This window comes from Mobula hypostoma, chromosome 9 (assembly GCF_963921235.1).
Source record: "Mobula hypostoma chromosome 9, sMobHyp1.1, whole genome shotgun sequence".
Lineage (NCBI taxonomy): Eukaryota > Metazoa > Chordata > Chondrichthyes > Myliobatiformes > Myliobatidae > Mobula > Mobula hypostoma.
In genome coordinates, this window is record NC_086105.1 from 57,437,520 (window position 1) to 57,452,770 (window position 15,251).

At 54.7% G+C, this 15,251-nt stretch overlaps 1 protein-coding gene across 3 annotated transcripts in view; it reads right to left on the bottom strand.

The window, feature by feature from the left end:
- The window catches only part of LOC134351744 (A disintegrin and metalloproteinase with thrombospondin motifs 20-like), a 697,549-nt gene that overhangs the window by 282,112 nt on the left and 400,186 nt on the right, over positions 1–15,251 (bottom strand). The gene's annotated exons all lie outside the window — the stretch shown is intronic.

Here is a 15,251-nt window from a genome sequence, read left to right on the forward strand (position 1 = left end):
GCACAAAACACAACAACCCACCCCCAAACACCCCTCCTCTACACAAAACACATCAAACCACACCCCAAACTCCCCTCCCCTGCACAAAACACAACCCACCCCCAAAACACCCTTCCCCCTGCACAAAACACAACCCACCCCCAAACACCCCTCCCCCTGCACAAAACACAACAACCCACCCCCAAACACCCCTCCCCCTGCACAAAACAAAACATCCCACCCTCAAACACCCCTCCCCCTGCACAAAACAAAACAACCCACCCCCAAACACCCCTCCCCGGCACAAAACACACAACCCACCCCCAAACACCGCTCCCCCTGCACAAAACACAACAACCCACCCCCAAACACCCCTCCCGCTGCATAAAGCATATCACCCCACACCCCAAACACCCCCTCCCTGCACAAAACACAACCCAACCCCAAAACACCTCTCCCCCTGAAAAAAACACATCAACCACCCCAAACACCCCTCCCCCTGCACAAAACTCAACAACCCACCCCCAAACACCCCTCTCCCTGCACAAAACACATCAACCCACCCCCAAACACACCTCCCCCTGCACAAAACATAAACCCACCTACCAAACACCCCTCCCCTGCACAAAACACATCAACCCACCCCCCAAACACCCCTCCCCTGCACAAAACAACAACCAACACACAAACACCCCTCCCACTGCAGAAAGCACAACAACCCACCCCCAAAACACCCTTCCCCCGCACAAAACACAACAACCCACCACCAAACACCCCTCCCCTGCACAAAAAACAACAACCCACCCTGAAACACCTCTCCCCTGCACAAAACACATCAACCCACCCCCAAACACCTCTCCCTCTGCACAAAACACATCAACCCCCCAAACACCCCTCCCCCTGCACAAAACACATCAACCAACCCCAAAACACCCCTCCCCCTGCACAAAACACAAGAACACTCTCCCCCAAACACCCCTCCCCTGCATAAAATGCAACAACCCACCTCCAAACACCCCTCCCCTGCACAAAACACAAGAACACTCTCCCCCAAACACTCCTCCCCTGCACAAAACACAACAACCCACCCCCAAAACACCCTTCCCCCTGCACAAAACACAACAACCCACCCCCAAACACCCCTCCCCCTGCACAAAACAAAACAACCCACCCCCAAACACCCCTCCCCGCCACAAAACACACAACCCACCCCCAAACACCGCTCCCCCTGCACAAAACACAACAACCCACCCCCAAACACCCCTCCCGCTGCATAAAGCACATCACCCCACACCCCAAACACCCCCTCCCTGCACATAACACAACCCAACCCCAAAACACCCCTCCCCCAAAAAAAACACATCAACCACCCCAAACACCTCTCCCCTGCACAAAACTCAACAACCCACCCCCAAACACCCCTCTCCCTGCACAAAACACATCAACCCACCCCCAAACACACCTCCCCCTGCACAAAACATAAACCCACCTCCCAAACACCCCTCCCCTGCACAAAACACATCAACCCACCCCCCAAACACCCCTCCCCTGCACAAAAAACAACCAACACACAAACACCCCGCCCACTGCAGAAAGCACAACACACCCCCAAAACACCCTTCCCCTGCACAAAAACACCCCTCTCCCTGCACAAAACACATCAACCCACCCCCAAACACCAACCCCCTGCAAAAAACACATCAACCCACCATCAAACACCCCTCCCCTGCACAAAATACAACAACCCACCCCGAAACACCCATCCCCTGCACAAAACACAAGAATACTCTCCCCCAAACACCCCTCCCCTGCACAAAATGCAACAACCCACCTCCAAACATCCCTCCCCCTGCACAAAAAACAACAACCCACCCCTAAACACGCCTCTCCCTGCACAAAACACATCAACCAACCCCAAACACCCCTCCCCCTGTACAAAACACAACAAAACACCCCCAAACACCTCTCCCCCTGCACAAAACACATCAACCCACCGCCAAACACCCTTCCCCCTGCACAAAACACAACAAACCACCCCAAAACACCCCTCCTCTGCACAAAACACATCAACCCACACCCCAAACTCCCCTCCCCTGCACAAAACACAACCCATCCCCAAAACACCCTTCCCCATACACAAAACACAACAACCCACCCCCAAACACCCCTCCCCCTGCTCAAAACAAAACATCCCACCCCCAAACACCCCTACCCCTGCGCAAAACAAAACAACCCACCCCCAAACACCCCTCCCCGGCACAAAACACACAACCCACCCCCAAACACTGCTCCCCCTGCACAAAACACAACAACCCACCCCCAAACACCCCTCCCGCTGCATAAAGCACATCACCCCACACCCCAAACACCCCCTCCCTGCACAAAACACAACCCAACCCCAAAACACCCCTCCCCCGAACAAAACACATCAACCACCCCAAACACCCCTCCCCCTGCACAAAACTCAACAACCCACCACCAAACACCCCTCTCCCTGCACAAAACACATCAACCCACCCCCAAACACACCTCCCCCTGCACAAAACATAAACCCACCTCCCAAACACCCCTCCCCTGCACAAAACACATCAACCCACCCCCCAAACACCCCTCCCCTGCACAAAAGAACAACCAACACACAAACACCCCTCCCACTGCAGAAAGCACAACACACCCCCAAAACACCCTTCCCCTGCACAAAAACACCCCTCTCGCTGCACAAAACACATCAACCCACCCCCAAACACCCCTCCCCTGCAAAAAACACATCAACCCACCATCAAACACCCCTCCCTTGCACAAAATACAACAACCCACCCCGAAACACCCATCCCCTGCACAAAACACATCAACCCACACACCAAACTCCCCTCCCCAAACTCCCCTCCCCTGCACAAAACACAACCCATCCCCAAAACACCCTTCCCCATGCACAAAACACAACAACCCACCCCCAAACACTCCTCCCCCTGCACAAAACAAAACATCCCACCCCCAAACACCCCTCCCCCTGCGCAAAACAAAACAACCCACCCCCAAACACCCCTCCCCGGCACAAAACACACAACCCACCCCCAAACACCGCTCCCCCTGCACAAAACACAACAACACACCCCCAAACACCCCTCCCGCTGCATAATGCACATCACCCCACACCCCAAACACCCCATCCCTGCACAAAACACAACCCAACCCCAAAACACCCCTCCCCCGAACAAAACACATCAACCACCCCAAACACCCCTCCCCCTGCACAAAACTCAACAACCCACCCCCAAACACCCCTCTCCCTGCACAAAACACATCAACCCACCCCCAAACACACCTCCCCCTGCACAAAACATAAACCCACCTCCCAAACACCCCTCCCCTGCACAAAACACATCAACCCACCCCCCAAACACCCCTCCCCCTGCACAAAACAACAACCAACACACAAACACCCCTCCCACTGCAGAAAGCACAACAACCCACCCCCAAAACACCCTTCCCCCTGCACAAAACACAACAACACAGCCCCAAACACCCCTCTCCCTGCACAAAACACATCAACCCACCATCAAACACCCCTCCCCTGCACAAAATACAACAACCCACCCCGAAACACCCATCCCCTGCACAAAACACAAGAATACTCTCCCCCAAACACCCCTCCCCTGCACAAAATGCAACAACCCACCTCCAAACATCCCTCCCCCTGCACAAAAAACAACAACCCACCCCTAAACACGCCTCTCCCTGCACAAAACACATCAACCAACCCCAAACACCCCTCCCCCTGTACAAAACACAACAAAACACCCCCAAACACCTCTCCCCCTGCACAAAACACATCAACCCACCGCCAAACACCCCTCCCCCTGCACAAAACACAACAAACCACCCCAAAACAGCCCTCCTCTGCACAAAACACATCAACCCACACCCCAAACTCCCCTCCCCTGCACAAAACACAACCCATCCCCAAAACACCCTTCCCCATGCACAAAACACAACAACCCACCCCCAAACACCCCTCCCCCTGCTCAAAACAAAACATCCCACCCCCAAACACCCCTCCCCCTGCGCAAAACAAAACAACCCACCCCCAAACACCCCTCCCCGGCACAAAACACACAACCCACCCCCAAACACCGCTCCCCCTGCACAAAACACAACAACCCACCCCCAAACACCCCTCCCGCTGCATAAAGCACATCACCCCACACCCCAAACACCCCCTCCCTGCACAAAACACAACCCAACCCCAAAACACCCCTCCCCCGAACAAAACACATCAACCACCCCAAACACCCCTCCCCCTGCACAAAACTCAACAACCCACCACCAAACACCCCTCTCCCTGCACAAAACACATCAACCCACCCCCAAACACACCTCCCCCTGCACAAAACATAAACCCACCTCCCAAACACCCCTCCCCTGCACAAAACACATCAACCCACCCCCCAAACACCCCTCCCCTGCACAAAAGAACAACCAACACACAAACACCCCTCCCACTGCAGAAAGCACAACACACCCCCAAAACACCCTTCCCCTGCACAAAAACACCCCTCTCGCTGCACAAAACACATCAACCCACCCCCAAACACCCCTCCCCTGCAAAAAACACATCAACCCACCATCAAACACCCCTCCCCTGCACAAAATACAACAACCCACCCCGAAACACCCATCCCCTGCACAAAACACATCAACCCACACACCAAACTCCCCTCCCCAAACTCCCCTCCCCTGCACAAAACACAACCCATCCCCAAAACACCCTTCCCCATGCACAAAACACAACAACCCACCCCCAAACACTCCTCCCCCTGCACAAAACAAAACATCCCACCCCCAAACACCCCTCCCCCTGCGCAAAACAAAACAACCCACCCCCAAACACCCCTCCCTGGCACAAAACACACAACCCACCCCCAAACACCGCTCCCCCTGCACAAAACACAACAACACACCCCCAAACACCCCTCCCCTGCAAAAAACACATCAACCCACCATCAAACACCCCTCCCCTGCACAAAATACAACAACCCACCCCGAAACACCCATCCCCCTGCACAAAACACAAGAATACTCTCCCCCAAACACCCCCCCCTGCACAAAATGCAACAACCCACCTCCAAACATCCCTCCCCCTGCACAAAAAACAACAACCCACCCCTAAACACGCCTCTCCCTGCACAAAACACATCAACCAACCCCAAACACCCCTCCCCCTGTACAAAACACAACAAAACACCCCCAAACACCTCTCCCCCTGCACAAAACACATCAACCCACCGCCAAACACCCCTCCCCCTGCACAAAACACAACAAACCACCCCCAAACAGCCCTCCTCTGCACAAAACACATCAACCCACACACCAAACTCCCCTCCCCAAACTCCCCTCCCCTGCACAAAACACAACCCATCCCCAAAACACCCTTCCCCATGCACAAAACACAACAACCCACCCCCAAACACTCCTCCCCCTGCACAAAACAAAACATCCCACCCCCAAACACCCCTCCCCCTGCGCAAAACAAAACAACCCACCCCCAAACACCCCTCCCCGGCACAAAACACACAACCCACCCCCAAACACCGCTCCCCCTGCACAAAACACAACAACACACCCCCAAACACCCCTCCCGCTGCATAAAGCACATCACCCCACACCCCAAACACCCCCTCCCTGCACAAAACACAACCCAACCCCAAAACACCCCTCCCCCGAACAAAACACATCAACCACCCCAAACACCCCTCCCCTGCACAAAACTCAACAACCCACCCCCAAACACCCCTCTCCCTGCACAAAACACATCAACCCACCCCCAAACACACCTCCCCCTGCACAAAACATAAACCCACCTCCCAAACACCCCTCCCCTGCACAAAACACATCAACCCACCCCCCAAACACCCCTCCCCCTGCACAAAACAACAACCAACACACAAACACCCCTCCCACTGCAGAAAGCACAACAACCCACCCCCAAAACACCCTTCCCCCTGCACAAAACACAACAACACAGCCCCAAACACCCCTCTCCCTGCACAAAACACATCAACCCATCCCCAAACACCCCTCCCCTGCACAAAACACATAAACCCACCTACAAACACCGCTCCCGCTGTACAAAACACAACAACCCAACCACAAACACCCCTCCCGCTGCATAAAGCACATCACCCCACACCTCAAACACCCCCTCCCTGCACAAAACACATCAACCCACCGCCAAACACCCCTCCCCTGCACAAAACACAGCAACTCACTCCCAAACACCCCTGCCCCCGCAGAAAACACAACAACCCACCACCAAACACCCCTCCCCTGCATAAAACACACAACCAACCCCCAAACACCCCTCCCCTGCACAAAAAACATCAACTCACCCCCAAACACACCTCACCCTGCACAAAACACATCAACAAACCACCAAACACCCCTCCACTGCACAAAACACATCAACCCATCCCCAAAAACCTCTCCCCTGCACAAAACACATCAACCCACCGCCAAACACCCCTCCCCCTGCACAAAACACACAACTAACACCCAAACACCCCACCCCCTGCACAAAACACAAGAATACTCTCCCCCAAACACACCTCCCCCTGCACAAAACACAACAACTCACCCCCAAACACCCCTCCCCTGCACAAAACACAACAACCCACCCCCAAAACACCCTTCCCCCTGCACAAAACACAAGAATATTCTCCCCCAAACACACCTCCCCCTGCACAAAATACAAGAACCCACCCACAAGCACCCCTCCCCCTGCGAAAAACACATCAACCCACCCCCAAGCACCCATCCCCCTGCACAAAACACATCAACCCACCCCCAAACACCCCTCCCCATGCACAAAACACAACCCCAAAAACCCATCCCCCTGCACAAAACACAACAAACCACACCCAAACACCTCTCCCCCTGCACTAAACACAACAACGCACCCCCAAACACCTCTCCGTCTGCACAAAACACATCAACCCCCCCAAACACCCCTCCCCCTGCACAAAACACAAGAATATTCTGCCCCAAACACCCTCCCCTGGACAAATTACAAACCCACCCCCAAACACCCCTCCCCCTACATAAAATACATCAACCCAAACCCAAACCCCAGAAACCCTTCCCCTGCACAAAACACATCAACCCACCCCCCAAACACCCCTCCCCTGCACAAAACAGAACAACCCACACCCAAACACCCCTCCCCTGCACAAAACACAACAACCCACCCCCAAACACCCCTCCCCTGCACAAAACACAACAACGCACCCCCAAACACCGCTCCCCCTGCACAAAACACAACAACACACCCCCAAACACCCCTCCCCTGCACAAAACACAACAACGCACCCTGCAAACACACATCCCCCTAAACTAAACACAACAACCCACCCCCAAACATACCTCCCCTGCAAAAAACACATCAACCCACAACCCAAACACCCCCCCACTGCACAAAACACAACAACCCACACCCAAACACCCCTGCCGCTGCACAAAACACATCAACCCACACCCCAAACACCCCTCCCCTGCACAAAACAAAACATCCCACCCCCAAACACCCCTCCCCTGCACAAAACACAACAAAACACCCCCAAACACCTCTCCCCCTGCACAAAACACATCAACCCACCGCCAAGCACCACTCCCCTGCACAAAACACAACAACCCCCCAAACACCCCTCCCCCTGCACAAAACACATCAACCAACCCCAAAACACCCCTCCCCCTGCACAAAACACAAGAACACTCTCCCCCAAACACCCCTCCCCTGCATAAAATGCAACAACCCACCTCCAAACACCCCTCCCCTGCACAAAACACAAGAACACTCTCCCCCAAACACTCCTCCCCTGCACAAAACACAACAACCCACCCCCAAAACACCCTTCCCCCTGCACAAAACACAACAACCCACCCCCAAACACCCCTCCCCCTGCACAAAACAAAACAACCCACCCCCAAACACCCCTCCCCGGCACAAAACACACAACCCACCCCCAAACACCGCTCCCCCTGCACAAAACACAACAACCCACCCCCAAACACCCCTCCCGCTGCATAAAGCACATCACCCCACACCCCAAACACCCCCTCCCTGCACATAACACAACCCAACCCCAAAACACCCCTCCCCCAAAAAAAACACATCAACCACCCCAAACACCTCTCCCCTGCACAAAACTCAACAACCCACCCCCAAACACCCCTCTCCCTGCACAAAACACATCAACCCACCCCCAAACACACCTCCCCCTGCACAAAACATAAACCCACCTCCCAAACACCCCTCCCCTGCACAAAACACATCAACCCACCCCCCAAACACCCCTCCCCTGCACAAAAAACAACCAACACACAAACACCCCGCCCACTGCAGAAAGCACAACACACCCCCAAAACACCCTTCCCCTGCACAAAAACACCCCTCTCCCTGCACAAAACACATCAACCCACCCCCAAACACCAACCCCCTGCAAAAAACACATCAACCCACCATCAAACACCCCTCCCCTGCACAAAATACAACAACCCACCCCGAAACACCCATCCCCTGCACAAAACACAAGAATACTCTCCCCCAAACACCCCTCCCCTGCACAAAATGCAACAACCCACCTCCAAACATCCCTCCCCCTGCACAAAAAACAACAACCCACCCCTAAACACGCCTCTCCCTGCACAAAACACATCAACCAACCCCAAACACCCCTCCCCCTGTACAAAACACAACAAAACACCCCCAAACACCTCTCCCCCTGCACAAAACACATCAACCCACCGCCAAACACCCTTCCCCCTGCACAAAACACAACAAACCACCCCAAAACACCCCTCCTCTGCACAAAACACATCAACCCACACCCCAAACTCCCCTCCCCTGCACAAAACACAACCCATCCCCAAAACACCCTTCCCCATACACAAAACACAACAACCCACCCCCAAACACCCCTCCCCCTGCTCAAAACAAAACATCCCACCCCCAAACACCCCTCCCCCTGCGCAAAACAAAACAACCCACCCCCAAACACCCCTCCCCGGCACAAAACACACAACCCACCCCCAAACACTGCTCCCCCTGCACAAAACACAACAACCCACCCCCAAACACCCCTCCCGCTGCATAAAGCACATCACCCCACACCCCAAACACCCCCTCCCTGCACAAAACACAACCCAACCCCAAAACACCCCTCCCCCGAACAAAACACATCAACCACCCCAAACACCCCTCCCCCTGCACAAAACTCAACAACCCACCACCAAACACCCCTCTCCCTGCACAAAACACATCAACCCACCCCCAAACACACCTCCCCCTGCACAAAACATAAACCCACCTCCCAAACACCCCTCCCCTGCACAAAACACATCAACCCACCCCCCAAACACCCCTCCCCTGCACAAAAGAACAACCAACACACAAACACCCCTCCCACTGCAGAAAGCACAACACACCCCCAAAACACCCTTCCCCTGCACAAAAACACCCCTCTCGCTGCACAAAACACATCAACCCACCCCCAAACACCCCTCCCCTGCAAAAAACACATCAACCCACCATCAAACACCCCTCCCTTGCACAAAATACAACAACCCACCCCGAAACACCCATCCCCTGCACAAAACACATCAACCCACACACCAAACTCCCCTCCCCAAACTCCCCTCCCCTGCACAAAACACAACCCATCCCCAAAACACCCTTCCCCATGCACAAAACACAACAACCCACCCCCAAACACTCCTCCCCCTGCACAAAACAAAACATCCCACCCCCAAACACCCCTCCCCCTGCGCAAAACAAAACAACCCACCCCCAAACACCCCTCCCCGGCACAAAACACACAACCCACCCCCAAACACCGCTCCCCCTGCACAAAACACAACAACACACCCCCAAACACCCCTCCCGCTGCATAAAGCACATCACCCCACACCCCAAACACCCCATCCCTGCACAAAACACAACCCAACCCCAAAACACCCCTCCCCCGAACAAAACACATCAACCACCCCAAACACCCCTCCCCCTGCACAAAACTCAACAACCCACCCCCAAACACCCCTCTCCCTGCACAAAACACATCAACCCACCCCCAAACACACCTCCCCCTGCACAAAACATAAACCCACCTCCCAAACACCCCTCCCCTGCACAAAACACATCAACCCACCCCCCAAACACCCCTCCCCCTGCACAAAACAACAACCAACACACAAACACCCCTCCCACTGCAGAAAGCACAACAACCCACCCCCAAAACACCCTTCCCCCTGCACAAAACACAACAACACAGCCCCAAACACCCCTCTCCCTGCACAAAACACATCAACCCACCATCAAACACCCCTCCCCTGCACAAAATACAACAACCCACCCCGAAACACCCATCCCCTGCACAAAACACAAGAATACTCTCCCCCAAACACCCCTCCCCTGCACAAAATGCAACAACCCACCTCCAAACATCCCTCCCCCTGCACAAAAAACAACAACCCACCCCTAAACACGCCTCTCCCTGCACAAAACACATCAACCAACCCCAAACACCCCTCCCCCTGTACAAAACACAACAAAACACCCCCAAACACCTCTCCCCCTGCACAAAACACATCAACCCACCGCCAAACACCCCTCCCCCTGCACAAAACACAACAAACCACCCCAAAACAGCCCTCCTCTGCACAAAACACATCAACCCACACCCCAAACTCCCCTCCCCTGCACAAAACACAACCCATCCCCAAAACACCCTTCCCCATGCACAAAACACAACAACCCACCCCCAAACACCCCTCCCCCTGCTCAAAACAAAACATCCCACCCCCAAACACCCCTCCCCCTGCGCAAAACAAAACAACCCACCCCCAAACACCCCTCCCCGGCACAAAACACACAACCCACCCCCAAACACCGCTCCCCCTGCACAAAACACAACAACCCACCCCCAAACACCCCTCCCGCTGCATAAAGCACATCACCCCACACCCCAAACACCCCCTCCCTGCACAAAACACAACCCAACCCCAAAACACCCCTCCCCCGAACAAAACACATCAACCACCCCAAACACCCCTCCCCCTGCACAAAACTCAACAACCCACCACCAAACACCCCTCTCCCTGCACAAAACACATCAACCCACCCCCAAACACACCTCCCCCTGCACAAAACATAAACCCACCTCCCAAACACCCCTCCCCTGCACAAAACACATCAACCCACCCCCCAAACACCCCTCCCCTGCACAAAAGAACAACCAACACACAAACACCCCTCCCACTGCAGAAAGCACAACACACCCCCAAAACACCCTTCCCCTGCACAAAAACACCCCTCTCGCTGCACAAAACACATCAACCCACCCCCAAACACCCCTCCCCTGCAAAAAACACATCAACCCACCATCAAACACCCCTCCCCTGCACAAAATACAACAACCCACCCCGAAACACCCATCCCCTGCACAAAACACATCAACCCACACACCAAACTCCCCTCCCCAAACTCCCCTCCCCTGCACAAAACACAACCCATCCCCAAAACACCCTTCCCCATGCACAAAACACAACAACCCACCCCGAAACACTCCTCCCCCTGCACAAAACAAAACATCCCACCCCCAAACACCCCTCCCCCTGCGCAAAACAAAACAACCCACCCCCAAACACCCCTCCCCGGCACAAAACACACAACCCACCCCCAAACACCGCTCCCCCTGCACAAAACACAACAACACACCCCCAAACACCCCTCCCCTGCAAAAAACACATCAACCCACCATCAAACACCCCTCCCCTTGCACAAAATACAACAACCCACCCCGAAACACCCATCCCCCTGCACAAAACACAAGAATACTCTCCCCCAAACACCCCCCCCTGCACAAAATGCAACAACCCACCTCCAAACATCCCTCCCCCTGCACAAAAAACAACAACCCACCCCTAAACACGCCTCTCCCTGCACAAAACACATCAACCCACCCCAAACACCCCTCCCCCTGTACAAAACACAACAAAACACCCCCAAACACCTCTCCCCCTGCACAAAACACATCAACCCACCGCCAAACACCCCTCCCCCTGCACAAAACACAACAAACCACCCCCAAACAGCCCTCCTCTGCACAAAACACATCAACCCACACACCAAACTCCCCTCCCCAAACTCCCCTCCCCTGCACAAAACACAACCCATCCCCAAAACACCCTTCCCCATGCACAAAACACAACAACCCACCCCCAAACACTCCTCCCCCTGCACAAAACAAAACATCCCACCCCCAAACACCCCTCCCCCTGCGCAAAACAAAACAACCCACCCCCAAACACCCCTCCCCGGCACAAAACACACAACCCACCCCCAAACACCGCTCCCCCTGCACAAAACACAACAACACACCCCCAAACACCCCTCCCGCTGCATAAAGCACATCACCCCACACCCCAAACACCCCCTCCCTGCACAAAACACAACCCAACCCCAAAACACCCCTCCCCCGAACAAAACACATCAACCACCCCAAACACCCCTCCCCTGCACAAAACTCAACAACCCACCCCCAAACACCCCTCTCCCTGCACAAAACACATCAACCCACCCCCAAACACACCTCCCCCTGCACAAAACATAAACCCACCTCCCAAACACCCCTCCCCTGCACAAAACACATCAACCCACCCCCCAAACACCCCTCCCCCTGCACAAAACAACAACCAACACACAAACACCCCTCCCACTGCAGAAAGCACAACAACCCACCCCCAAAACACCCTTCCCCCTGCACAAAACACAACAACACAGCCCCAAACACCCCTCTCCCTGCACAAAACACATCAACCCATCCCCAAACACCCCTCCCCTGCACAAAACACATAAACCCACCTACAAACACCGCTCCCGCTGTACAAAACACAACAACCCAACCACAAACACCCCTCCCGCTGCATAAAGCACATCACCCCACACCTCAAACACCCCCTCCCTGCACAAAACACATCAACCCACCGCCAAACACCCCTCCCCTGCACAAAACACAGCAACTCACTCCCAAACACCCCTGCCCCCGCAGAAAACACAACAACCCACCACCAAACACCCCTCCCCTGCATAAAACACACAACCAACCCCCAAACACCCCTCCCCTGCACAAAAAACATCAACTCACCCCCAAACACACCTCACCCTGCACAAAACACATCAACAAACCACCAAACACCCCTCCACTGCACAAAACACATCAACCCATCCCCAAAAACCTCTCCCCTGCACAAAACACATCAACCCACCGCCAAACACCCCTCCCCCTGCACAAAACACACAACTAACACCCAAACACCCCACCCCCTGCACAAAACACAAGAATACTCTCCCCCAAACACACCTCCCCCTGCACAAAACACAACAACTCACCCCCAAACACCCCTCCCCTGCACAAAACACAACAACCCACCCCCAAAACACCCTTCCCCCTGCACAAAACACAAGAATATTCTCCCCCAAACACACCTCCCCCTGCACAAAATACAAGAACCCACCCACAAGCACCCCTCCCCCTGCGAAAAACACATCAACCCACCCCAAGCACCCATCCCCCTGCACAAAACACATCAACCCACCCCCAAACACCCCTCCCCATGCACAAAACACAACCCCAAAAACCCATCCCCCTGCACAAAACACAACAAACCACACCCAAACACCTCTCCCCCTGCACTAAACACAACAACGCACCCCCAAACACCTCTCCGTCTGCACAAAACACATCAACCCCCCCAAACACCCCTCCCCCTGCACAAAACACAAGAATATTCTGCCCCAAACACCCTCCCCTGGACAAATTACAAACCCACCCCCAAACACCCCTCCCCCTACATAAAATACATCAACCCAAACCCAAACCCCAGAAACCCTTCCCCTGCACAAAACACATCAACCCACCCCCCAAACACCCCTCCCCTGCACAAAACAGAACAACCCACACCCAAACACCCCTCCCCTGCACAAAACACAACAACCCACCCCCAAACACCCCTCCCCTGCACAAAACACAACAACGCACCCCCAAACACCGCTCCCCCTGCACAAAACACAACAACACACCCCCAAACACCCCTCCCCTGCACAAAACACAACAACGCACCCTGCAAACACACATCCCCCTAAACTAAACACAACAACCCACCCCCAAACATACCTCCCCTGCAAAAAACACATCAACCCACAACCCAAACACCCCCCCACTGCACAAAACACAACAACCCACACCCAAACACCCCTGCCGCTGCACAAAACACATCAACCCACACCCCAAACACCCCTCCCCTGCACAAAACAAAACATCCCACCCCCAAACACCCCTCCCCTGCACAAAACACAACAAAACACCCCCAAACACCTCTCCCCCTGCACAAAACACATCAACCCACCGCCAAGCACCACTCCCCTGCACAAAACACAACAACCCCCCAAACACCCCTCCCCCTGCACAAAACACATCAACCAACCCCAAAACACCCCTCCCCCTGCACAAAACACAAGAACACTCTCCCCCAAACACCCCTCCCCTGCATAAAATGCAACAACCCACCTCCAAACACCCCTCCCCTGCACAAAACACAAGAACACTCTCCCCCAAACACTCCTCCCCTGCACAAAACACAACAACCCCCCCCCAAAACACCCTTCCCCCTGCACAAAACACAACAACCCACCCCCCAAACACCCCTCCCCCTGCACAAAACAAATCAACCCACCCCCAAACACCCCTCCCCGGCACAAAACACACAACCCACCCCCAAACTCCCCTCTCCCTGCACAAAACACAACAACCCACCCCCAAACACCCCTCCCGCTGCATAAAGCACATCACCCCACACCCCAAACACCCCCTCCCTGCACATAACACAACCCAACCCCAAAACACCCCTCCCCCAAAAAAAACACATCAACCACCCCAAACACCCCTCCCCTGCACAAAACACAACAACCCACCCCCAAAACACCCTTCCCCCTGCACAAAACACAAGAATATTCTCCCCCAAACACACCTCCCCCTGCACAAAATACAAGAACCCACCCACAAGCACCCCTCCCCCTGCGAAAAACACATCAACCCACCCCCAAGCACCCATCCCCCTGCACAAAACACATCAACCCACCCCCAAACACCCCTCCCCATGCACAAAACACAACCCCAAAAACCCATCCCCCTGCACAAAACACAACAAACCACACCCAAACA